Source organism: Callorhinus ursinus, unplaced genomic scaffold, assembly GCF_003265705.2.
Source record: "Callorhinus ursinus isolate GAN/ISIS: 27379988/994484 unplaced genomic scaffold, GSC_fseal_2.0 scaffold28, whole genome shotgun sequence".
NCBI lineage: Eukaryota > Metazoa > Chordata > Mammalia > Carnivora > Otariidae > Callorhinus > Callorhinus ursinus.
The window spans coordinates 192,557-218,095 of NW_027397090.1; positions in this window are offsets into that span (position 1 = coordinate 192,557).

The window sequence follows — 25,539 nt, forward strand, 5'->3', positions numbered from 1 at the left end:
CATGCTGTTTCTCAATCTCTCTCTCTCTCTCTCTCTCAAATAAATAAATAAAACCTTTAAAAAAAAAAACTGACAACACTAATCCTATCATTTTCAAGTCAAGTTTATTGGAATACTATCATGTCTAGAGACATTTTAGATATTAGGTCAGTTTGATCTGCAATACACACATTAAAAATTCCTATTAACTGCTAGACTATTTTCAACAGTAGACAAACTAATTCTGATATTAATATTGAACGATGTTCCCTCCAAAATTTTTAAGTAAAATATTTTTTCCCAAATTCAGTACATTTCACAATGCTTATCTGGTATTATGTAGCCCTATATATTTCCCTGGCACCGAATTGGAAGATGGTGGAGAAGAAAGCATTGATAAAAGGATTGCAGACCTCATCTTCACCCTCCTCCTAGGAGGAGAAACAGAAAGAAAAGCGCATTTATGGGTGCCTGGATGGCTCAGTCCTTAAACGTCCTGTGTCCTGGGATCCAGCCCCGCATCGGGCTCCCTGCTCGGCGGGAAGCCTGCTTCTCCCTCTACTGCTCCCGCTGCTGTGTTCCCTCTCTCACTGTGTGTCTCTCTCTCTGTCAAATAAATAAATAAAATCTTAAAAAGAAAAAAAAAAGAAACGCACATTTACAAATCACTGTCATCTAGACAACAGTAAAGGTGACTCCAAAGTCTAACCAGAATACAAGTAAGTAAACAATTGTTGAGGAGCACTAGAGCAAGGTATCGTAAAGAAAATAAAATACGAGAAAAGTTTTGAAGTGTGAGTAGAAGTCCAGGAATGTGCAAGGAAAGGAAATTAAAAACACATTCCGTTAATATAAAAAAGGAAACACTAAATTAAACAACCTCATGTAAAAAGATCAGGGTGGCTTCAAAGTGTTTTGGGGCTGCATATTTCAGCCCAGCACAGAATCCTTGCTCCAACACAGGTTTTGAATAAAGAAGGCTCAAAATAGACACGTTCTCTGCTTCATTTCCTCCACTAAGCTCTCTAGGGAACAGTAACATGGACTATAGAATTAAGGCTGTATCTCCTGACCCCTTTGCCTTCAGTATGAGCCTATGTTTACAGCACTCTTGCACTGGGGTTAGCACTTAGAATTTCTAAGCCAGTTTGTGAATTTTCATGACCTCAAGAAAGGCAGGACTGCCCAAACAGGGCATGTTGAGAACCACTGGGACACAAGCTTCCTACACTTTCGCCTAAAGTCCCTAGGATGGGTGCAGATTGAGAAGAATCATAGCCTCTTCCTCCTGCCTTAAACTTTGGGCTGTGTGACAAATAACAATAATGGTAATATGATTTGATACTACGCTCAAGAGAGCTCAAAAGTGACTTAAAAAATTCATTCATCAGCCACCGATCACATTGTCAGCATGATCTTCAGCAGTTTGAGGAGGAAAAAGGTAACAAGAAATGTGTGCTGCCTTCAAAAGAAGTACAGATTAGCTGTGAAGGTAAGACACGAATTATTTGAGAAAGGATCCATGATAACAGATTTGACCCTTATAATTTCAAAAGATTAGACATAACAAATTGACACCGCAGATGAAAGTCTTTGCATCCTTTGCACTCACATCACACAAAGTGTAAGATAAAATCAGAAATAAGTTATTACAGTTCTTGTGATCGGCATGCATTAATCTAATGACAACATTGAACGGTGAAAAGAAAGGTTATGCCATCGAAAGGATTATTAGCGCCCTTGATGTATAGTCAGGCACGCGGAAGAAGATGCCTTGAAACCCTGTGGTTAATTAGGAATATGTCTGTCTGTCACAACCACTTAAAATGCATGTAGTTTTTTAAATGGAGTTTCATTGGGGTGTCTGGGTGGCTCAGTCAGTTAAGCTTCTGACTCTTGATTTCGGCTCCGGTCATGATCTCACGGTTGTGGGATCGAGCCCCGAGTCAGGCTCTGTGCTCAGTGTGGAGTCTGCTTCAGATTCTTTCTTTCTCACTCGGTCTCTCTCTCAAATAAATAAATAAAATCCAAATAAATAAATCAATAAAGTTTTATTATTAACCAATGTGTCATATTCCATTTCTCTACTTGCCATCCCATCCCCCCCTTCCCTTTGCAGTCTGCTTTGCTGTTGTCTTTCAACTATGTGCCTTTTTCCCAGAAGCTGGAAATGACTGAGTCCTCGATGATTTAAACCCTCTGAACCCTGTCTTCCCTGGTGCCTCAGTCCCTCTGTAAGTGGCTGACAGACGCTTCTTTCCAATCAGAGATGTTCATTACATAAGCGATTAGGAAACGAGGTAGACGTGGCTAATTGTTGAAGGGCCAAGAAAGGGACATTAAACGCATCTTATCTGAAGCTCTCATTGATTGTTAGTAATGTGTTAAATGTTGCCTCGTGCCTTGAACTAGTTAATGGTATTCAACTTGTCAGTAGAGTGACTTTGACTCTGGGGAGAAACTAACTCGATATTATTTTTCCACAGGGCTCAAAACCTTTGCACAAAGCCAGCCAAATGTTCCTAATTCTAGGCAACATGTTATTTTGCCTTTGTGATGATGACTCAACACTGAGCCTTGCTGCTATGTAGGATTCCAACAGAGAGGACATTTTGCAATCCAGAGAGGCAACATGTCCCCTTTCTGGGGGTGAACTGAGAAATAGTTCACTTTAAATGGGCCTCTAAACAGCTCTCAGGTCAGAATAACTGTAAGTCATTACCTATCCGAGCCATGTTGAACCAGTGACTTTCAAGGGGTGAAAATCTCTGTATCATGTTACTAATCTCACTGGCCAACAGTGGCTATGTCAACAACCAACATTCCCTCTTAGTAAGCAGGCAAAAATAATACACGGCCCATGATTTGGAAGTTAAAGGAGCATTTGAAAGGTTGAAAAGTTCAGGAAGAGAGGCAGTCGAAAAGACGCCTCCTCAGAGCTTTGCCTCCCTGATGATTCACGACAGTCTTTAAATCACAATGTGCCACAAAAGAATTCACCCCAACTTCTGACTGGCTAATGTGTAGCCATGCGGACCTTCCCCACAAAGACACATAAGCTGCTTTCCTCCAGTCATAATTAGCTGTAGAGGTTGGACCCAATTTCCTGACCAATTAGCAGCTCAAGGGTCTAAAATTAAAGAAATAGGGAGTAGTTGTTAAGTCTCTAACTATGATTACTTATAAACCCTTCAAATCTAGACTCAAAGAGCTTCCCTATAGTTTTGCTCAATTGATTAACTTCGACTGGTTTATCACTAAACCATTCATTTACTTTAACAATCCACTAAAGCCTTAGATAAAATGCATTTCACGTCTCTTCTTGGGCCTTTAATAATTAGCCATGCCTACCATTTCTTTTAATCTCTCATTTAATGAGCACCTCCAATCTTTAATAATTTAAAAGGATATCAAGCCAAGTATCAATTAAAGAGAACTGTTCTAGGCAGCAGAGACAGTAAGTGTTAAGTTGGTAGAGGATAGCACAAGGGGCCCCGTTGCTTTCTACTTCAAGAGCACTTGAAAACTATGGGATTATTTCAAAACAATACACTCCACTGCTATTCATTTTAGTTGGCTTACAGGCAAAATTATATATAAAAAAAAAGTGAGCATGAAACATTTTGTGCAGATTCAAAGGAGAATCACGCATGGCAATATCCAGCTTAACTCTCATTTCTGAATATATGACAACTTACCATATTCACCCCACTGGCCAAGAACACTTGCTAAGTTTAGCTATAATTTAACTACTTATTTTGACTGCTCCGATTCCTGACCCAACTTAAAACTCTTGATTGTTTCAAGTATCTAACCCATGGTATTGTTTATACTACCTTGGAGGACAAGGTTTCCACACCTGTGAATGGGTTTTGCAGGAGATTGATATTGGACCATCGGTATTTCCTCATTCCTGAAAGATCCTTAGAAAAAAGTTAGCTCAAGAGAGTGTTTGTCTTTTTAATAGACCTAGAAATAGCCCAGGTATCACCCACCAAACTAACCCCAGTCCCCCAAAGGAGGTTTGGTGGACTGTTTGCAAAAATAGATATAATGTTCCCCTCCCTGTATCACAGACTTGACAATGTGGCTTTGCAATGCCTCTCATCTTGAGGTGGAGCCTAGTTCCACACTCTTGAATCTGGGCTGACCCTGTGATTTTCTTTGGCAACTTTCATGTGGCAAGAAGTGTAGTTGTGCCAACTCTGAGCCCAGGCCTTCAGACACCTAATTTCTGTTCCTCTCTTGGAAATACCCAGCTGCCTTGTGAACAAGCCCGGACTACTCTGCTGAAGAATGGGAAACTGTGAAGTTAACTGTCACTGTTAAAGGCCATTCTGGCAGCCAAGCTCTGCTAACCCAGTAGCTGACATAGACATAACGAGAGAGCTGACTCCAAGAGCAGAGGAACCATCCAGTGGAACCCAGCCTAAACTGCTGACCCAGAGATCTCAAGCCAAATAATTGGACATCCTTTTCTGAAGAGTTTAAGTTTGGAAGTGGCCTGTTATTAAGCAAAAGCTACTTGATATAATGTCCCAAATTCTACTACTTGGCCTGCTGGGAGTTTTCTGTATAACCTTAGGCCCCAAACCACTCAGCACTAATAAAACCAAATAGATTTTCAAAACCAGACTCCAAATTTCCAAGTTACTTTCCACCTTGGGGGTCACTATGTCACCACCCTTAACAATTTCTTAATAACCTCCAAATGTGATCCTCATACATATTTCTATAAATCCCAAGGTCGTCACAATGATGATCCTGATTGTTACAAAATCTGAAGTCCTAACATTTCCCACACGTGAAAATTCCTCCATTAATTGCAAGTATGCATGCTAGGACAACATTTTTGATTTAAAAAAATCACCATCTTTATCAATCATATTAATACCCCATGCTTGTTCATTTGAATATCTCAGTGACGGTCAGAGGATGTTTCTGGAGCTCTAAAACCAAAAATTTTCCAGGCATTACTAGGTACACATGCAGATTCAAAACAATACACTTGTTTTGTATTGCTTATGAAAATATTGATGATGTAGATTACATCATCAATATTTTCATAAGCAGATTACATCATCAATATTTTCATAAGCAATTGATTTGCAAGATTATAGTAGGAGGAACTCATATGCTTCTTCCCTAATAGACTTATTTCAAAGATTCACTACTGCAGAGTTCTGAGACTTTCTGATGACTTCAGGAGATAAGACTGAACATGCTCTGGGTACAGCCACACCAGTGATGTCATCTGGCTTTTGCGTGCTGGTGGAGATAACAATACTGAGATGTCTGTATCTTGATATGCTTAAGCACTGATAGTCTTTTTTTTTTAAGATTTTATTTATTTATTTGACAGAGAGAGAGAGCACAAGTAGTCAGAGAGGCAGGCAGAGGGAGAGGAAGAAGCAGGCTCCCCGCTGAGCAGAGAGCCCATCATGGGGCTCAATCCCAGGACCCTGAGATCATGACTTGAGCCGAAAGCAGACGTCTAATCGACTGAGCCACCCAGGTGTCCCAAGCACTGATAGTCTTTAAGCATCAGTCAGCAAAAGACAGCATGGAACAGGAGGTGGAGGTGAAGAAAAGAATGCTTGTTTCTTTGTTCTATACAGTTCTATGAGTCCAACAGAAGGAAGACCCACTTCCCTTATCTCCGGATCAGCACCGGGATAACATTCCCTGCAGGCCCTAAGTCTCCTCTGCCGGTATCTTCTCCCTCTTCTGCATGTCATGCAATCACTTCTAAAACACTAATTCAGATAAAATATACCTTGGATTCATATACATATTTTTTTTACCATAAGCCATTTAGAATACAAATTTCCAAACCCATCAAGAGTCCCTAAATACTGTTTTGCTTGGAAGGCTAGTCACTATTTAGAGAACCAAAAACACCAATCTCGTCGGAACACAGATACTAAAATTGCACAGTCCAACCTTCTTTTGATTCTTTGTTGTATTTTCTAAGAAATAAACAGCAATTTTCCATTTGTTTAGGAAATTAAGAACTCTTAGTAGCTGATTTTTTCTAAAATAGAATTAGTCCTCTCGCTATTTCCACAGGTGTAAAAAAAAAAAAAAATAGACCTTGTTAATCTCACAGTAAAGATGAGAACATGGAATGATGTGTGTGGCCATGTGTAAATTAGATAAATGATAAAGCAAATTTGTTTTGAAATTCTGTCTCAAAATAACATTACCTATTGAATAAGCCAAGCTAAGGCAAGGAAAATGCCAAATTTACTTCTCTGACGACTAAACTTGTAAGCCTATATTTGAAACAGGGGAAAGATTCAGATCTCCTCAAAATTACATGTTGGTTATTTTATAGCATTGTATAAAAATGAGTGTACTTTTACATAATAAAAACTGTAATACTAGTGAAACACGTTCCTTGAACACTTAGCACATACTCAAACGCTGTGCTATGCTCACTAAGCACATTGTCTCATTTAATTTTTACAACAGCCCTGTGATACAACCATCATTATTTCTGTTTTCTGGACAAAATCAATAATCATAAAAAAACAGAGCTTGCCAGGATCACACAGTCAGATCTTCCTATGCCGTATGTATTTTCTTAATGGTGAGGACACTGCGCACACAAGCACATTAGTGCTTCTTTTTTTTAAAGATTTTATTTATTTATTTATTTGAGAGAGAGAGAGAGAGAGAGTGAGCAAGTATGAGGGGGAGGAAGGGCAGAGTGAGAGGCAGGAGCAGACTCCCCACTGAGTAGGGTAGCCTAACACTGGGCTCGATCCCAGGACCCTGAGATCATGACCAGAGCAGAAGGCAGACACTTAACCAACTGAGCCACCAGATGCCCCAAGCACATTACTGCTTTTGAAACCAGGTAATGTTATTATGGATGATTTCATTTGCTTCCTATAATGTTGTTATATATTTTCTACAAAGAGTAATTCCTAAAATCCAGCTCTCTCATATCAATGGAATAAGATAAACCAAATCATTTTCTTCTCTACACAAACTCTTTGGCTATGTTGGCTTTGGTTAAAGTGCAACTTTTTATGATACCCCATCACAACCACTCATTGGCCCAGGATGAGTGGGGCATGGATGGATAAGTCATGCTTTTATTCTAAACTCAAGAGGTCTATCACAGATGTCTCTGAAAGGGGAATTCCATCATGTCTCACATCTCAGACTGCCCTAATTGTTTTCCTAAAGTCTGGATTCCCACCAGGTTGACTAGGGCATAAAGATTCTTACAATAATAACATGGTTGAACAACTTAGGACACAAATACACAACATCAGGAAGTGTCCCCATTCCTCAACTCACATAGCCATCATACTACTATTAGGTTGCAGGATTTTACAGTTACTATTACCAACCTATAGAAAGCGTTTTCCAGAAATACTTTTTTTCAAGAAGGATACTCTCATTCCAGAAAATACTTATTAATTACAAAGGTAAACATGTATCATTACAATAAAGAGATATGGCAGTCACCACCTTTAACCAAGTGATAAAACTTAGTGACGTCGATAAAGGGACAACATGATGTCATATGTCTCTGAGAAGTAAAGTCAAGCAGCAAGAAGTATTCTGTGAAGCAGTGAGAAGTACACAGGGGACCCAAAGAGTGTTCTTACCAATTTAAATGATATTCTTACCATTTAAATGAATCTAAATATGAGGAAACAAATACAATCTGGGACATTCCACAGTGCAACTTAGCTGGACTCTTTCGAAAATTAATGCTGCAGAAAACAAACATATAAAAAGGGTGGAGTGAATGATGTTCCAGATTAAAATGGACTAAAGGCAAATAACATTGCAATGAGTAAAAACTGATTCATCACTGGATTAGAAATAAGTAGCTATAAATGATATTTTGTTTATAAATGATATTTCAGACAAATGGAAATTATGCAAGACTGTCAATTAGATGATACTGTTGAATTAATAATTTTTATATATGAAAATTATACTGTGGTTAATAAAGGTCTTTTTTCTTCCCAGACATATATTGAAACAGGTAGGGGTGAAATGTTTTGTTTGTCACCCACTTTCACATGGTTCGGGGGAAAAAAAAAAAAAAACAAAACACATCCAGAGACTCAGATGCATATACGGAGATAAATGTATACATAAGCCAATATGGCTAAATATTAACAGTTGATGAATCCAGATAAAGGGAATGTAACTGTTGATTGAACTATTTTTTTTCAACTTTTCTGTAGTTTCAAAATTTTTCAATATAAAAAAGTGAGGGTAAAAAGAGAGTGAATATCTAAGATGCTAAGTTAGGTATTTCTCTTCTAAATACTGCCCACCATTTTAAAACCCCAAGACACACAAAGAAAAGAAATTGAAGGTCTTTATATGGCAATAATATTTGAAATTTTACAAAAGTCACTCATTTCTGAAAATGAGATGTTAGCATACATCTTCTGTTCACTCCTGGATCTGTTTTCTCAAGGAAAAAGAAGTTTCCATGTTCACATACGTCAGGGGGAGTACAGAAAAGAACCAATGGCAGACAGTCATGAAACAACTCCAACTCTTCAATGTAATTTAGGTATGTGCATCATCCCTGAAATATCACCCGACCTCTTCACTGTCACCCCAGAGCGCGCTTATCTCCTTCTACTTTCCCGGGACCCATCTATTTACTTAATTGGTTTCTTTAAGGGCAGTGGTTGTAACTAATTTCATTCATTCATTCATTCATTCATTCATCTGTTCATTCATTCATGTAGCCATTCACTCAAAAATTATTCATTGAGTGCCTGTATAACAGGCACTGTTCTATGCAGTGGGGGATATTGCAGCAAACAAAATAGACAAAACTCCCCTGATCTCAAGAGCTTTGTGTTTTAATAAGCATAGAGAGACAATAAACCAATAAAAATTTTAGTATACATACATATTTATAGAGAGAGAGAGACAGAGACTATCTGAAAGTGATGAATTCTATTGGAAAAAGAGTAGAAATGGAGATGGGGAGGATATATGTTTAAATTGACCTAGAAATGGACTCACTAAGAAAATGATATTTCTGAAAGACCCAAGAGAGTGAATTACTTGGATATCTGAAGAAAATCATAGAGGAAAGAACATGTGCACAGACCCTGAAGTGTGAGTGTGCCCAGAGTACTCAAGGGGGAGCAAGGAGGCTGGGCTGGCTATGCTCGTGTAAATAAAGTCAGAATCAAGGGTTTCATGCAGAGAAGTGACAATGATCTGTACCAGGGTCTTAAGAACACCACTCTGGTCGATGTGTCAAGAATAAACTTTGGGAATGGGAAAAAGATGGGAATGTAACCATAATCCAGGCAAGATCCCTTGGTGGTAATGACTACAAATAGAAGAAGTGAACGTGGCGAGAAGTGGTCAGACTATGGAAGAAATATGAAATGTGAGCTGGCAGGGTAGCTGGTGCGTGAATGTGGAATGTGAAAAAAAGAGGGGTCAAGAATGACTCCATGTTTTTGGTCTAAAATGGGCAGACTGAGTCATCCATCTATTGGGATAGGACAGAATGTAGAAGGAGCAGATTTTTGTGACCGATGCAGTCTTTCAATAGACATGTTAAATTTGAGACGTCTGTTGTATACCTAAGTAGGGATATCGAGCAAGCAGTTAAATATACAAGTCTGAGGATTAGAGAGAAGTTTTAACAGGAAGACACAAATTTGGGATTCGTCAGTGTAGAGATGGTACTAAAGCTATGAGATTGGAGGAGATAAGTAAGGGTGAGTGTTGACTGAGGAGTGAGATACGAGGACTTTGCTCTGGGGCTGCCCAGGGCTAAGAAGTCAGGAAGAGAGGTTGATGAGATGGAAGAAAAATGAGCAGTGTTCGTGCTGAAAGCCTAGTGAAGAAAGTGCTTGACAGAGCAGGAAGATTGCTTGTGTCAAAGCTGCTGGTAAGACAAGTAAGTAAAGACTGAGAATTTACCTCTGTGTGCAGAGGTATCAAAACCATTGGTGACCTTTACAAGAGCACTTTTACTGGATGATGGAGTAAAAGTCCATTTTAGTAGGATTAAGAGACAATGGGAGGAGAAGTAAAGAAAGCAAGAGTGGATACTTTCTGAATATATTTTATATTTTATGGTAAAATGAGGGCAATAAACAGGGCTATCGTTGGGATGCAAAGAGTAATAGGATTTTCAGGTTGTTTGCGATGAGCAAGTCAAAAAAAGAAAAACTGTTTCCCTATTTTAGAGAAATAGGCAGAAGAGATGATATTTGGCATGAAAGTGGAGGTGTTAGCCTTAGCTTGGGGTGAGAACAGCTCATTTATAGTCAAGGGGAGAGCTGGTGAATGGCCAGAGACACAGGAAGGTGGTAGAAGTTTGCTGAAGGTCTTCAACTAAGTGTCTGATTCTATTTCTGTTTTCGTTTCCAGTGAAATAACTCATCAGCTAAAAGAAGAGACTAGAAGCAGTGGACAGTTGAGGAGAAAAGAGGTATGAAATAATGCAAGAGTATGAGCAGGCAAGGGTAAGGTCATAGGATTTCGGGGCAGAGTTGAAGACTCTCTCAAGGACCTTTATGTAAAATGCCACTTGGGGGGGTGCCTGGGTGGCTCAGTCAAGCGTCTGCCTTCGGCTCAGGTCATGATCCCAGGGTCCTGGGATCGAGCCCCACATCGGGCTCCCTGCTCGGCGGGAAGCCTGCTTCTCCCTTTCCCTCTGCTGCTCCCCCTGCTTGTTGTCTCTCTCTCTCTCTCTCTCTCTCAAATAAATAAATAAATAAATAAAATCTTTAAAAAAATAAAAAATAAAATAAAATAAAATGCCACTTGGGGGGGTCAGCTGGGTGGTTCAGTCAGTTAGGCGTCTGACTCTTGATTTCAGCTCAGGTCATGATCTCAGGGTCACGGGATCAAGCCCCACATTGGGCTGTGTGCTCAGCAGGGAGTCCACTTAAGATTCTCTCCCTCTCCCTCTGCCCCTCCCCCCACTCACTCACTAGCACTCTCTCTCTCTCTCTCTAAAATCAATAACTTAATTTTTTTAAAAAGTGCAGCTGGCCAGCATGGTTGTGTGACTGTCCCTCCCCATGTTTAGCTGTGCCAGTATAAGCACAGTATAGGCAGAGTTGATTTAAGCAACGCAATCTTTCCTATGGCTGCTATAACAAATCATCGCTAACTTATGGCTGGAACAACACAGATCGATTCTCTTACAGTCCTGAAGGCCAGAAGTCTGAAAGCAGTTTAACTGGACTAAAGTCAAGGTGTCAGCAGGACCACTCTCCTTCTGGAGCCTCTAGAGGAGAATCCGTGTCCTAGCTTTTTCCAGATTCTAGAGGGACATTCTTTGGCTTCTGGCCCCCTCCTCCATTTTTTAAAACCAGCAGCCTAGCACCTTCAAATCCCTTTCTGCTTCCATTATCATATAGTCCTCAACCTTCTGCGCCAAATCTCTTGCTGTCTCTGTCCTATGAGGATAAAAACACTTGCACTTGCTGCGTTCAGGGTTCATTCGTACCATACAGAATGATCTTCCCATTTCGAGAACTTTCACTGAATCTTGTCTGCAAAGCCTCTTTTGTCATCTAAGATGACGTTCACAGATGGCTGGCATCAGGATTTGGATATTTTGTGGGAGGCATTATCCAGCCTGTGGCAAGCAGCAATGTGGTTCTGCCAAGCTGGCGTAATGAACAGGAGAGGGGTAAGGAAGGGGTCTTATTGTTGACCATTGAGTTCAACCTCACAAGGAGGGAAAGGAGAGCAAGAAGAGGTGAGGGATGGGAAAATGCAGGGTAGGTTCCCCCAGACTGCAAGGTTTGGCACCAGTGGACTGGTATGGTGGAGTAGGAATCGGTAGGTGGTGGTTAGAGAAGATGATTGAACCCGAGATGATGGAGGGATGAGGCTGACACAGAATGGAAGTCAACATCATCACAGGAGTCAAGGAGCCGGGAGCATTTAGGTAGATTAGGAAAATCAGCTGGATTTATGACAAAGATAATATTGCGGAGGCTGGCAGTAAGCCAGGAGCTAAAATTTGGGGGAAGGGAAAAAAATGTACCTTTACATCTATAGTACATGGACTAGAGTGATGGATTCAAATTATTTTGAAGTTTAGGGGCCTTAAAACCCATTCTTGCAAATCCTTCTCACATCACAGGTGAGTTCTATTAAAACTGAAGTACTCCCACAGCTCATCAAATGTTACATTTTCATACTGTTATGTTATCACATGGAATTAAATCTGCTGAAAGCTTTAGACCCAGTTCCAGAATACTTTATATGGAACATCTCAAAGCAACCACAGACAACATTTATAGTGGACTCTAATCTAGACACCTGGTACCTGAGGTACAGTCCACAGATGAGCCTCACTGTGGTCGCCCAGGAGCTTGCTAGAAATGCAGAATCCCAGGCCGCAATCAGATACCCTGAATGCAAATCTCCCTGTACTGACAAAGATCCCTGGCAATTCATTTGCAAATTAAACGTTGAAAAACATTAGTCTAGACACCAGAGCAGAGGAACATGTCAGGAGTGAAGATCCACAGTATTTTTGGCCACATTTGTAGGAGGAAGAGATGAGAATTTTTGTCAGAGAATTTTTCCCTCCCACTGCAACCAATACAAGTGATATGATTCAAATAATTATGGGGAGCTGAAGCATATTAATTTAGTATTTGCCTGGGGTCAAATTTCAATACTGAAACTAGAGCTCAGATGCCAACTGATTAAGTAGTTTTATTATTTTTTAATTTTTTAAAATTTATTTTATTTATTTGAGAGAGAGAGAGAGTGAGAAAGAGAGAAGGAGCAGGGGCAGGGGCAGAGGGAGAGGAAGAGGGAGAAGCAGACTCCCCGCTGAGCAGGGACCCCGATGTGGGACTGGATCCCAGGACCCTGGGATCATGACCTCAGCCAAAGACAAGATGCTGAACCGACTGAGCCACCCAGGCGCCCCTGGGTAAGTAGTTTTAAAATGAAAGACTGAACAGTCATCCCATCGAGTGCCTGGCCTCATGGCTTCCCCAAGCTGAGACCTGTTAACAGGAGGAGGCTGCCCTGCCTCAGTGCACGCACCCCTGCCCAACAAATACATGTGTGTACAAGTCATCTGGGAAGTGGCATGTTCTTTCTCATATGAGCCATGCATTTTCCAATTATATAATTTTTTCATCTCTAGATGGGATCTGCCATTTATTTATTATTGTTATGTGGTGCCAGGAGATTTAGTGGTCTTCAAGCATGCATTCTAGAGGAATAAAATAGAAAAGGTACAAAGGGGAGAAAGAAGGTGGTACATAACAAAGAACGTATACCAAATAGGACATTAGTAGTGGTACATGCAAAATATATTCTGATATTATAGGGACCTCACATGTTTTCAAGAGACATTTTTAGATGGGCAACAATGCAACAGATCATTGAAGCTTGAATTCCTGAAATCCAACCTGGTTGGAAGTCTCTCTGGAGCTTAAAGTCTTAAAATATTTTACTGCTGTATTGCTAAGCACAGATATTTTCCCATAAAATGAAGACTTGGCTTTCTTTCATCCACCATTCTGAACTGCTGTGTCAGAAGCCTAATATGAAAGTTATCTATTAATTTCTATATAGCTCAGGTTTTAGTGCTGTCGTAAAATTTGGGAGCGTATGTTTCAATAATCTTGGCAGAGAGCTTTTAAATTATACAAAGAAAAATCACTCACGTAAATTTACTTCTTTAGTGTTCTCGTCCTCAGCGTGAATTTCATAAACTACCTGATGACTTTGCTAAGACAGGTTATTTATGGTTTACACCCAGTCCGTTATCAAAAATGATATGACATGATTACAGTAAATAATACATGCATATAAATAGCATCAAAAATGGAACAGAATATCCAAATATCAAAAACATTGGAAACGAAGGGGAAAAGAGGTATTTTTAAAATATAAACCCATATAGTATTTAAAAAGGAGTATTAAATCTTATTTGGGGGATTCTGGCAACTAAACATAATGAGAACGCAATGGGCCAAACAGTGTTTTTGTTTTTTTTTTAATGTTCTTATACCTGATCATCATCCATCTAAAAATTCTCAATTTATAGTATAAGTCTTTGTAATATTGTTCATCGTTGTCTAATTATGTCTCTTAGAATGAATAAAAAGGATATAACAAACTTTTCTCATAGATTGGTACTAAAAAGATAGATCATTTATTTTTGTGACAATTCTTATCATCATTCAAAGCAGACTACTCCCCAAGGCATAATACGCTTCAGGACCACACCTGCTCCTAGGAGGAGTCTTTGAAAGAACACATTTTGAAATCTGGTCACTAACACAACAGTTCCAGTGAATATATTGGAAGATGACAAAAAGGAGGATGGGGTGTCTTTGGAGTCACATTATCTTAAATAAAGCTAATTTGACCCTTCAGAGGGCAGAGATTGTTGAAACATTTTCAATCACAAAAATGGCTCCTTACCATCTATTCAAAGCTGTTGAACAATGTTGCTCAATGCTTGTGGACTAGTCATCAAATATTGTTTCATAATTATGAAACAAGTAAAACTGAGAAGAAACCTGTTTTATAATTCTCATAATTTTTAAAATTTTGCTCTAAGCACTTTGCGATTTGTTAAAGCTGACCATCCAATACAAATCCATAAAATGTAGACCCTGTACTTAATCCCACTATTGTTCAAAAATTAGTGAAAATGAAATAATTTAAACAACATAGAAAAATCGCTGCAACACAGTTTAAATGAGTTGATGGTGTTTTTTAGTTCATATAACAGATACATTTTCCATTTCAAAATGAGTTTCATTTGGGTCATTGCCTCCACAGTCACAGCACCAATGACACATCAATCTTTTGCAGCCAGCTAAAAAACTATTGTCCTCCAATTTAACATCCTTTTGGGAAGTTGTATTTGTCTTACCCAGTACTGCCTCTCCAATTCTCTGCCCAAAGCTAGCTCTCGTGCAGCTCCAGATGAAAAATGTTAGTTAATGTTAAGTTAGCCATCTTGACAGAGGATTCAGGGCATAGCCTGGCTGAATTCCACTTCTTCATTTAAAAAAATAATAATAATAAGTCGTGTTAAAAAATAATACAGAAGATATTTAACCATTTGGTATTTTATTATTACAGAAATTCACTTAGGCTGTTACCTTACCTAGTGGCAAATGTGTGAGTGTTGGAAGGCATTTATGTCTGTAGGCCCTTAGAGCACCAGCTGGGAAGTCACAGAGACCACAAACCTGTCTGGTTCTTGGTCTCCTTAGGGACAAAGATTGACATGCTCCACCATAGACAGAGGCTGTGAACCCCCATGCCTCTTCACTCCTTCAGGATGAGGGAGATCAGCCGGTATTCCTGGAACCACGAGTAGACAGAAGCCACCCTTGTTCTCCACAAGCTCTGAGAACCACAGGCCCAGAGCTCTGTTGCTGGCCTTTAGATTGGCCACTGTTCCAGGGGAGAATGCAATTCTTCAGGGCTGTTTTCTCCTCTTCTCGTCCTCTCCCTCACTTGCTGTGAGGACGAGAGCATTCTCACAAAACTTCCAGGTCCCATAGCTGGGGGACCCCAGTCTCCACGCCATCAGACTCCAGTCATTGCCTAAAACCAAACTTCCCCCAACAGCATGCTCTCTGATTCCCCAATCATTGGTGTGGATTTGAATTTATCACTTCCTATTTTGTGGTCAACTCTGCAACATTCCTCTCTGCAAAGTGTTATAGAGCACCCAGAATTCTCTAAGTAACTTGAATTCAGCATTTGAGTGCCTGCAGACCACTAGCATGTGAAATACCCAGGGTCGGTTCTCACGGGACCAGAGAATCGGGTGCAAGCTCCTACTGTCCTCTAGAACAAACCAACGAGTGCCCACAACGTTAGGGTACTAGACAGAGGTTTCCAGGGGTCAGAGGGGTCTATATTGTTACCTTCCTATGAATTCTGATTGAACATAAACAAACTGGAGCTGCCATCACTTTATATAACCTTAAGACAAACAACTGTTCATTTCTTAGATTCATCTGATTGATTACACTCAGCTCATACAGAAACCAGGACTAAATATCTCATCCAAAAATCCCCTCCAGCCCACCCGCCCCCCCGTCTCCCTTCGGCCCCATCTCAACACTTTCACGGGGTAAGACGAGAAAGTCAGGAAGATACAGATCATTTACCTTCAAAGCTTGGAAAAAATCTGTGGAAATTCATTGCCGTGGTTTCCAGATCATATTTTTAACCTGATTCTGAGGGCTTAAAAGTCACTCTTACTCAGAACTGATGTGGGAACAAAAACACTTTTAACTTTCTAAACTTGGAAAAGTTTTTTTTTTTTTTGCTTTTTTTTTTTTAAGTAATCCAACTTTCTTCCAGCTTGGAAGGGCCTAATTTACATAAATCCCCTCACCCCCACTTTACCTCTGACAGTGGAATTCTAAACAAAGCAATCAGGCTGGCAGATGAGTCAGATTTGCTTATTGTATTGTACGCACGCACGTTAAAGAATGGTACTAGCTCTCTCTTGTTATTTATTGGTGTCAAGAGGCACAATTTAAAAATCCTGCTCTTTAATTTTTTTTCTCTCCTGTGACAGGCAGACTTCTTCTCCCTACTCCTCCTTGAGAGCTTACTAAATATTTGAGCATGAAGAAACCCTAATTTTTCCTCTCAAAACTAACTAGAAACATTTATTTTGATTAAACTTTTTAGACAAAGAGAACCTTTTGATTTGGGGGCTTTCAGGATTTATAATGAAATGATTTTAGGTAAATTAGCTGCTAAAATTACTGTTATTATGCTCATAAAAAGCTGCTAAAAATAATCAGTTCATAGGGCAAAAAATTCACGTATTATAGCATTTTCTTCCTGACAGATATTTCAGAAATTTGGCCTAGAATAGAAGATGTGTATTTTTTAAAAATTGTGACAGAATTAAATTAACAAGAAAATGACTATTATATCCAGAAATCTTTAATAGCACTGATATTTACATAACCTGGGCTCTCCAAACACTTCTGATGATAAATGGCCAAAGGCAATTTGAGCCATATCTCTGTCTGTCTTTATTTCTGATCCAATTCAAGAAATGAAGGTAAGCAATAACACATTCCACGTTGGTTGCTTTCTTTTTATTCTAAACATCTTTTGTTTTGTCGAGCAAAATGTGCTGTCCCTCTGGCCATCGGATACTGGCTGTCCCCAACCTCTTTTCAAACCCCTTTAGGGCAGCAGCTATTTAAACACGAGAAATAGAGCTCTTCCCAAAGACAAATCTTTGCTCATGTTTCCAAGCATGGAAGCAAACATTGGCAGCAAACATGAACAGCAATGAAAAAAAAGTCATTTGGAATTTACTTTATTTTTCCCCCATTTAGAGTCAGCAAGAGTTGATTGGGGCAGTTACTACAGAGACAACCACAGCAAAGTGCATCCTGCTAGCACGGGGCTCATGATTTTGTGTATGAAAGAGATTCTCCAAGGTTGCTTTGTTCCATCAACCAGCCCCTGTCCCAGCCCATCTACTCTTCATTTCCAAAGCATCAGCCCTCTGCATTTTCCTTTTAAATACACAAAAAAGTGAGATAGTGAAACCTCGCTTTATCATTTATTTCAACATTTCCCAATCCAGAGATTGAAGAAACTCTAATTTCTTACCTAAATTCCATTTCTGGCAACTCCAGCCTTTTCCCTCTGGCTACTGAGTAAAAGCATGACTTGGTGATATGTAATGCTCTTAAATAATTTTTTTTAAGACACATTCAAAAGTCTAGGTAAGTGTGGTTCCTCTGAATTATTTAAACTTGCCTCATATTTGTTTAACAGTTTATAGCTCATAAATATGACTTCATATACAATCTCATTTGACTCTACCAGCAGCCTCCCAAGGAAGGCAGAAGAGATATTGTCTCCAGATGCAAATAAAGAACTTGAGGCTCTGAGAGGTTCGATAACTTGCCACGAGAGTAACCATGGAGGTTCAGGATCAAGACTAGTACTGACTGTCATCTGAACCCTAGCCCAGCGTCATCCACTCCAGCAAATTGTCTTTCTTCCTGAGTCCCATTTGGTATTTCCTTTTTACCCTCTTAAACTTCCCTCACGTCAGGTAGAGAACCTGGAGCAGAATATGGTGGGTTTGTATAAAGGCATTTATATAGAAAAATGTACATACTGCCAAATAATGCCTTTATACTTTAGCACTGCAGCAGTGAGGAGGATGCACGTTGAAAACCACAATGCCTATAGCTATTTTTCCAACTAATCTTTATAGTATTCATCCTTGAGTGATCAACCATCCTCAAATGGCATTTGTTTTTTTCTCTTTACAATAAAGAGTATTGGTGTGAATACGAATGGCAGGTTCAGGAGGAGAATGAAAGATCTGGTACTGGGAGGGCTAGTTTGGGTTCAGTTGCATCCTGTGTGATCAACCCACACATATGTGAATAGAGGTACCTTTCTTAAGGTCTATGTTTTTATATACTCCCCTCGCAATGCCCTATAAAGAGAATGGATCCTTTAATGAATTGGAGATCCATCCTGCGCCTCCTCAGCTGCCTTTCCATTTGGTGTGCAGTCAACTGTGTATTTAATACAAATATTGCTTCAGGATTTCCAGAGCAGATAAGAAGGCTGCTGATGTCAGAATGTAGTGCAGAAAGGATCTTCACAAGGTAGCCCTGTGAAATTTAACTTGGTGAATAATTACCATGATGATCATAATTAATAATTATCTTGTGCCAGTGGAGAATTGTACTAATTGGTAATCTCTTCTCTTAAAAGTCCTAATATTTTATTTCTGCTTATTGCTAACTATCAAGTGGAATGCTAATGGAAATGTGGATGACTGGTATTGTAATAATTATAACTGTAATCACATTCAGCAGCTAACCTCTAATTAAAATAAATCAGATGATGTAGCGAATTGGCTACATACAGTTGTGTTTCCAATAATATATCTTATTGGGAAAAAATTATTTTCTCCCACAGAAAGCCTTTGAAGATCAGATTAAAAATTATGTGGATGTGTTGTATTTCTAAGGAGGTGTTTTCTGTGGTAATAAGTAGGTTAATTGCATATTCATCAGGTGATGGAGTTTCGGGACAAACACGAGTTAGCATGTAATAAGTGCCACTGTTTCTAATGGAATTATAATATTGTCACCATGCAATTATATGCAGGTCATTCTTGGATGTTCAGCTAGTAGTGAGTATATGTATACAAACCTGAAATTTCTCGACTGAACTCTGAAAATCAATCAGATAAAATGATCCATGTGATTTTTAAAACATTGGGCTATGTGATTAGGGTGTGATCATTTTTATTTATACTTCTGAGCATTTTTGAAAGTATGCATACAATTAGTGAATATATACACTATACACGTATATATGCATATGTGTGTGTGTGTGTGTGTCTCCCAAATATCGGTCTCAGCTATCTTTAATCACTCACCAGCAGATAATGGCAAGAAAGTTGACAATAAATGCATATATGCCTATCTTCACGTGGATCGAAATAGAGGAGAGGCCAATCTCTTGAAATGACAAATCGAAGTAATAACTAAATTCAGTATTTTTAGGAACATTTTCTGCTGCTCTCTGGTCTTGCATCTCCCTGGTGCACAGCCCATTTCCATTTATTCGGTCAGTGAACTTTGTTCTGCAAAGGGCTGGATGGTAAATATTTCAGGCTTTGTGGGCCATAGAGTCTCTATTGTGACTATTCGACTTTGCCGTTGTAGAGAATGCATCCACAAACAATATGTAAAGGCATGGGTGTGGCTGCAATCTGGTAAATCTTCATAAAAACAGGTGTGGAGTTGGTTTGGCCCACAGACCATAATTTACCAAACCTTGATATAATACAAAATATTTATGAGCGCGTATATGCCAAGTGCTCTTCTAAGAACACGAGGTAGAGGGACAATAAGCAAGATAAGACTCCTTTTCTCATCCAGCTTCTGCTGTGTTAAATAGGAACCTACTACATGCATGGCGGTATGCTGGGGAGCTTTGACAGGGAGTGAGATATTTTCCTTGCTTTCTGAAAGTTTAGAGTTTTCTGAAAGATTTAGATTCATGCATCAGTGCTAATTGTGGGTAATAGACCACACAGCAGAACCATCTACAAGGTGTCACTAGAGTTCAAGTAAGGAAGATACAAACCGTTGGCCAAGATTTCAACAAGGTGTGTCATTTGAGGATTTTCAGCAACAGTTACAGCAAAAACAAAGAACTGTGAAAGACAAGGGCATGAGTGTCCAAGGAGAGCTCTAATTACAGATTACAGAAGTAAGAATGAGTGACAATGAGCCTGTAAAAGTAGGTTGGGCTGGATTCAGCAGGTCTTCAAGTGCCACACTAGAGACTTCAGACTTTATCTGTAGTGACTGGTGTAGGAGAAACCAGAGGATGATAGGATGTTTCTAAGCATTAAATGGCGTGATGAGATCTGCGTATCAGAAGAATGAATGTGGGAACATTAAGGTAAGTTTACTGGAGGGGGAGAACTTTGTGGGACCACAGCTTAAGACCGTGTTTCCAAGTGCAATATAATAACTGTATGAGATACAATGAGGTCCTGAGCCAGATGTCTGTCCAGGGGCTTCTTTAGAAGGCGGTTAGAACATCTTGCTCTAAAGTGACTCATCTTGATCTGATTACAGTCTGAGTTCGGTTATCATATCACACTTTTTATTAAATTTTAATGAGGAAAGAATGAGCAATGGCAAATAGCCCTAAGAGATAGGTGGAAAACTTAACACACCTCTTTTCAAGCTTGATTGGGAGCAGAAGAGAGGGTCACAAAAGCTGGTATACGCCATTCATTTTTAAGATGTTTGCTTCCTTCTTAAATGTGCCTGAGTTTGTCTTCATCCCCCATCCCTTTCCCCCAAAACCAAGTAAGAAACCTATTGGATACTCAGGCGAGGTGAGGAGAAAACTGCATGACCTAGGGTCACTGGATCTTAAGGTTAGCTTCAGAAAGGACCCTGACACTTGGACTTGTTGACAGTGTGACCATTGATATTCTGTAGCCTTTGAGTGGATATTGAGCTTCAGAAGTTCTGATAAAGATGGCTGAGAATCATTGACAAAATGCATCACTTCAGAAAAGTAACACAACTGTAATGATAAATGATGGAAAACTTATAAGAAAGTGATATAATATTCAATATCAACAGATGTGAATTCAGGTGCTGTCTGTTGATCGCATCCATGTACATCATCAGACTATTTTGATTTCTTCCCCCCCCCTTTTTTTTTTCCGTCTGGGAGCCGAAATGCCCAAGTGCTCCATCAACATGGAAAATTGGCCCAAATGTGTGTAGTTAATATTCCACAAATATATGGGGCAACTCTCTCTCATCCAGACATATATACATGAATGTTCATATAGGTTCTGTTTTTTAAAGAGAAAAATCAGAAACTACCTAAATGTTAATCAACAGGGGTGGACTATCATTTTATCTCATAGGGTTATTATGCTCTGAACTGTGGTCTTAACCTGGTGTCACATAATGCCCTCCCTCTCCAGTCTACTTTCCACACTCATTCTTCTGATACTCAGATCTCTCCGTGCCATTTAATGCTTAGAAACATCCTATCATCGTCTAGTTTCTCCTACACCAGTCACCACAAATAAAGTCTGCAGTCTCCAGTGTGGCACCTGAAGATCAGCAGAGCCCAGCCCAAATTACCTTTCCAAGCTCATTGTCATTAATCACAAAATGGAATAATATATACTAGTTAAAAAAGTAAGCCAGAGTATGTATCAACATGGATAGATCTCAAAAAAACCCACAGCATTAAATTTTAAAAAGACAAATTATAGAATGGCACATTTTTTGACACTATTTATGAACTTTCAAAACACAGTAACACAATAAAAATACTCTATTACCGTCCAGATATACAGACAAAAAAGTATGTAAATTATTTAAAATGTATGAAAGTACCACCTTTGGAACAGGAGAAGGGAACAAGATGATGGGGACTTCACCCACACCTATGTGTTTCATTAACTTTTTATTCTGACAAGATTTAAAGAAAATGCTAAAAAATTAGCAGGTCTGTGTGCGATGATTCTTTGATCACAGTGTTCTTAGAGATAAGAAATATGTTTTTCAACCATTTAAAAAATAGTTATGTTTTAAGGGTGTACAGGCTGATTTCAAGCCAACTTTGTGTAATGTTTTCTGACTTCGTACTTATTCAATTTATGTCATTATATTCACGTTTAACTTAAACAGTATTGATTAAAATTCACTTTTCTTAATTAAATATTGTTTAATTCCAACTTCTGTATAATAAGAAACTTTTAAGATCATTTTTGGTGAGGAATGTTTACCTAAAAATTTGTCGTTTAGCTCAATAATATGGACAGTGCTTTGGCATCTATTGCTGAAAACAGGACAACAGGTCCAAAGGCTTATGCTAAGCCTGGCATCACAAAACTGAGACTTAGCTTAATTACAGTTTCAGTTTTCCCAGAAATGGAATCATAAACCAGTCAGCTGGGAATCAGTTGATCAACATTAGTTAAGTCATCTGCCTAAAGTTCATCTGCCATCCCCTAAAGGAAAGTAACCTTGCAATAATCAACCTGCTTTTTTACCTAGGATATCTTTGTTGTTCCCATTCTTTTCTGCCCTTAAAAGTCTTTCATTTTGTACAAGTCCTCAGAGCTCCTTTCTTTCTGCTAAATTGGATGCTGCCCAATTCAAATTGATTTTTGCTCAAATAAACTCATAAAACTTTTTATATGCCTCAGTTTGTCTTTTAACACGATGGAAGTGGAGCTTCACCAGTAAAATCAAGGTATATTTTGCTCTCAACTGAAAAATACACCAGGAGAGCAAACAGGCTGAGTACATCTAGAACATCGGGCAACTAAAGGCTCTAGAGCACAAACCTCTGCAAAGAATTTTATGGATATATATACATATATATTTAAAATAATTTAAATATTTAAAAATAATTGAGATCATCATAATGGGGGAAAATGAGAATATATTGTTGTACCCTCAAAAATATTTTACAGATTTTTGTTTGTTTATAAACTTTGAACCTCATATGGTTGGCTGTTCCTCATAATCTTTTCAGTGTTTAGAGCATCTTTATCCAGTCCTATAATGCTTTTTGACTTTTCATCTCCTCTTACAGGGAAACTCTTCTGAACTTTTCCAGAACTCCTTGGAAAACGTCTTCTTATCAGGAATCAACTAGCTCTGCCCCAAATCAGTTCGAACTTTCTGGAGTCCGAAGTCAGTACAAGAATGTGGGCACTGCAAAGGCACTGCAGAAATGGGTCTAATCCGCAAAGCCACAGGGAGGTCCACAACCCAAAGCCAAGAGGATTGTGGGAATGATGAACACGGGCCAAAGGTCCCATGCAGGCACCAATCAAAAGGGAAAGAAGCTCTTCACCAAATGATGCACCCTGGGAAAACAGAGAGACACTTGAAAGGTTTGACTCTAGTACCTTTGTTCCCCACTTCACCTGATATCTCGTGGAGGCAGCTCTTTGTTTTTCCGCTGGAGATCATGCAGGAATCAACTGCCAAACATGCCTTCCACCTCCATGCCATCTAATTATAGCCTGTAACACTCCGCGGTGCTGACAGTGCTGAGCTATTGACTCTTGACACTCTCTAAAGCTCTTAATTATCTTTTCACATAAGCCCCTTTCAGACCTGTCAACGTCTTTGTATTGTTTATGGAAGAAAAAAAGTAGCATATTAAGATTTCAGGACTATGCACTCAGAGGCAAACTTGCAGTTACACTTGTGAGTGCTCTTGAATGTCTCTGCACTCATACACACAGACAAGGGAAGAGGCTTCAGATTGTGAAACAGAGCTCCAGGATGACAATTCTGCTGCCAACTCACAATGGGGATAAGTAAACTTATCAGGCAAAATAAAATTAACCCAAACTTTAATCACTCTGTCACTGAAGTCATTTTTAACCTTTTTTTTCTGTAGAGTTCAAATATATATACATATATACCCACATTATGCATATATCTGTGTGTTGCATGTATGTATAGGCTTATCTGCGCACATATACATATGTATATATACACACACATATAACTGATATAAACAGCATCTGAAAAAAGTTTTTAAAAATCCATTCAAAATCTTACTAAGTTTTTAGCTCATTGTGGGACTTGGCAATTTCAAAGAGATATCTATGAAAAGAGAAGCAATCCTATTTCAAGGTCAGAATCAGACTGAGTTATCAATCTTATCGTTTGAGACATGGTTATAGAATCAATTTCTAGACATTCTTTTATTTCTTGTTTGTTTTAAGAAACACCATTGGTTAGCATTAAAGCACTTGTAGGCTTAAAATCTTACATTTTTAACTAAAATAATAATGGGCAATTATAATTCTTATTTAATTTTAATCTTAAGGCAGGTGGGTGATAGTAGGGCAGAAAGGGACCCATAGGAAGGGAATGCGTGGGTTAGTGCACTCAGGTGTATTCCTCACTCTGGCCTTTGGATGTCCCTGCAGGTTTCTCCTCCTTCCCAACAGAGAGACTGCAGAGTGGACTTCAAAGAGGAAAGCCCAGCTGTAGCTCTGCCTAGAAAAGTCTCTATTCGGTGCAGTTTTTAGATTCTGAGTTAGAAAAGAAGAGGATGCCTGCAGGTGGGAGTTAGTGGCAGGGAAGTAAAGTAGAGGGGCAGCAAAGCTCCAAGGAGCAAATGGTTGGGCGGAGAAGTAGAAACCCCCACTTGAAGTTTACATCTACCACTCAGACATCGGCTCCTCCCCGGCTCTCATTAGAGGCGAAATGAGGCACTTTCTAGAGCCACTTGCTTGCTGGGTCACAGCATCGCCAACAGTCCTGCCTTCAATAAACTGCTTCCTATGGCACTAGGTAATTTGGCTTTCTTGGGAGTTTGATAGAGGGAAATATTTAAGAATATACATAATACTCAGAATAAGAGTGAAGACCAAGAATATCAGGATGATGGTCAACATCGGCAAATGGTAGAAACATACTTTTCATCTCACAAGCAAGATGTGCTAAAAATATTTCTGTAAATCAATATATCAGAATTTAGAATATTTATCTTATAAGAACAAGCTTATCAATAATGGTAATTTTTGAGACTCATCTCCACATATGCATTTTACACCCAATCTAACGTTGTTTTACAATGAATACAACATAGGGAGTAGTACATGGAAATAGAATATGAGGACAAGTTTGGCTTAACTCGAATGTTTTTTTAGAAATTACCTTAAGTCACAACTTCCTAAACTGTACATTTTTAAACTTGTGGATCTCGTTGTATGTCAAATAAAGTTGAAGAAATGAAGTTTAATAAATAAAGTCAATTAAGGTCAAATAAAGTTAATTCTGTTAAAAGTCCAAGAAGAGTTGAAGACGACCCATTCTTCCCCTTCCTCAATCTCAGATACCATGTAATAGGAGAAAAGACAGCAAATCTCAGTTTGCCTTATCAGTGCTGAAGCTCAACTAAATGAAAATTACAGAGGTCCTTATGAGCTGACCTCAGATCAAAATAGGATTTAAATGATCATCTTTATCCAAAAACTTGGTCTGATCTGCC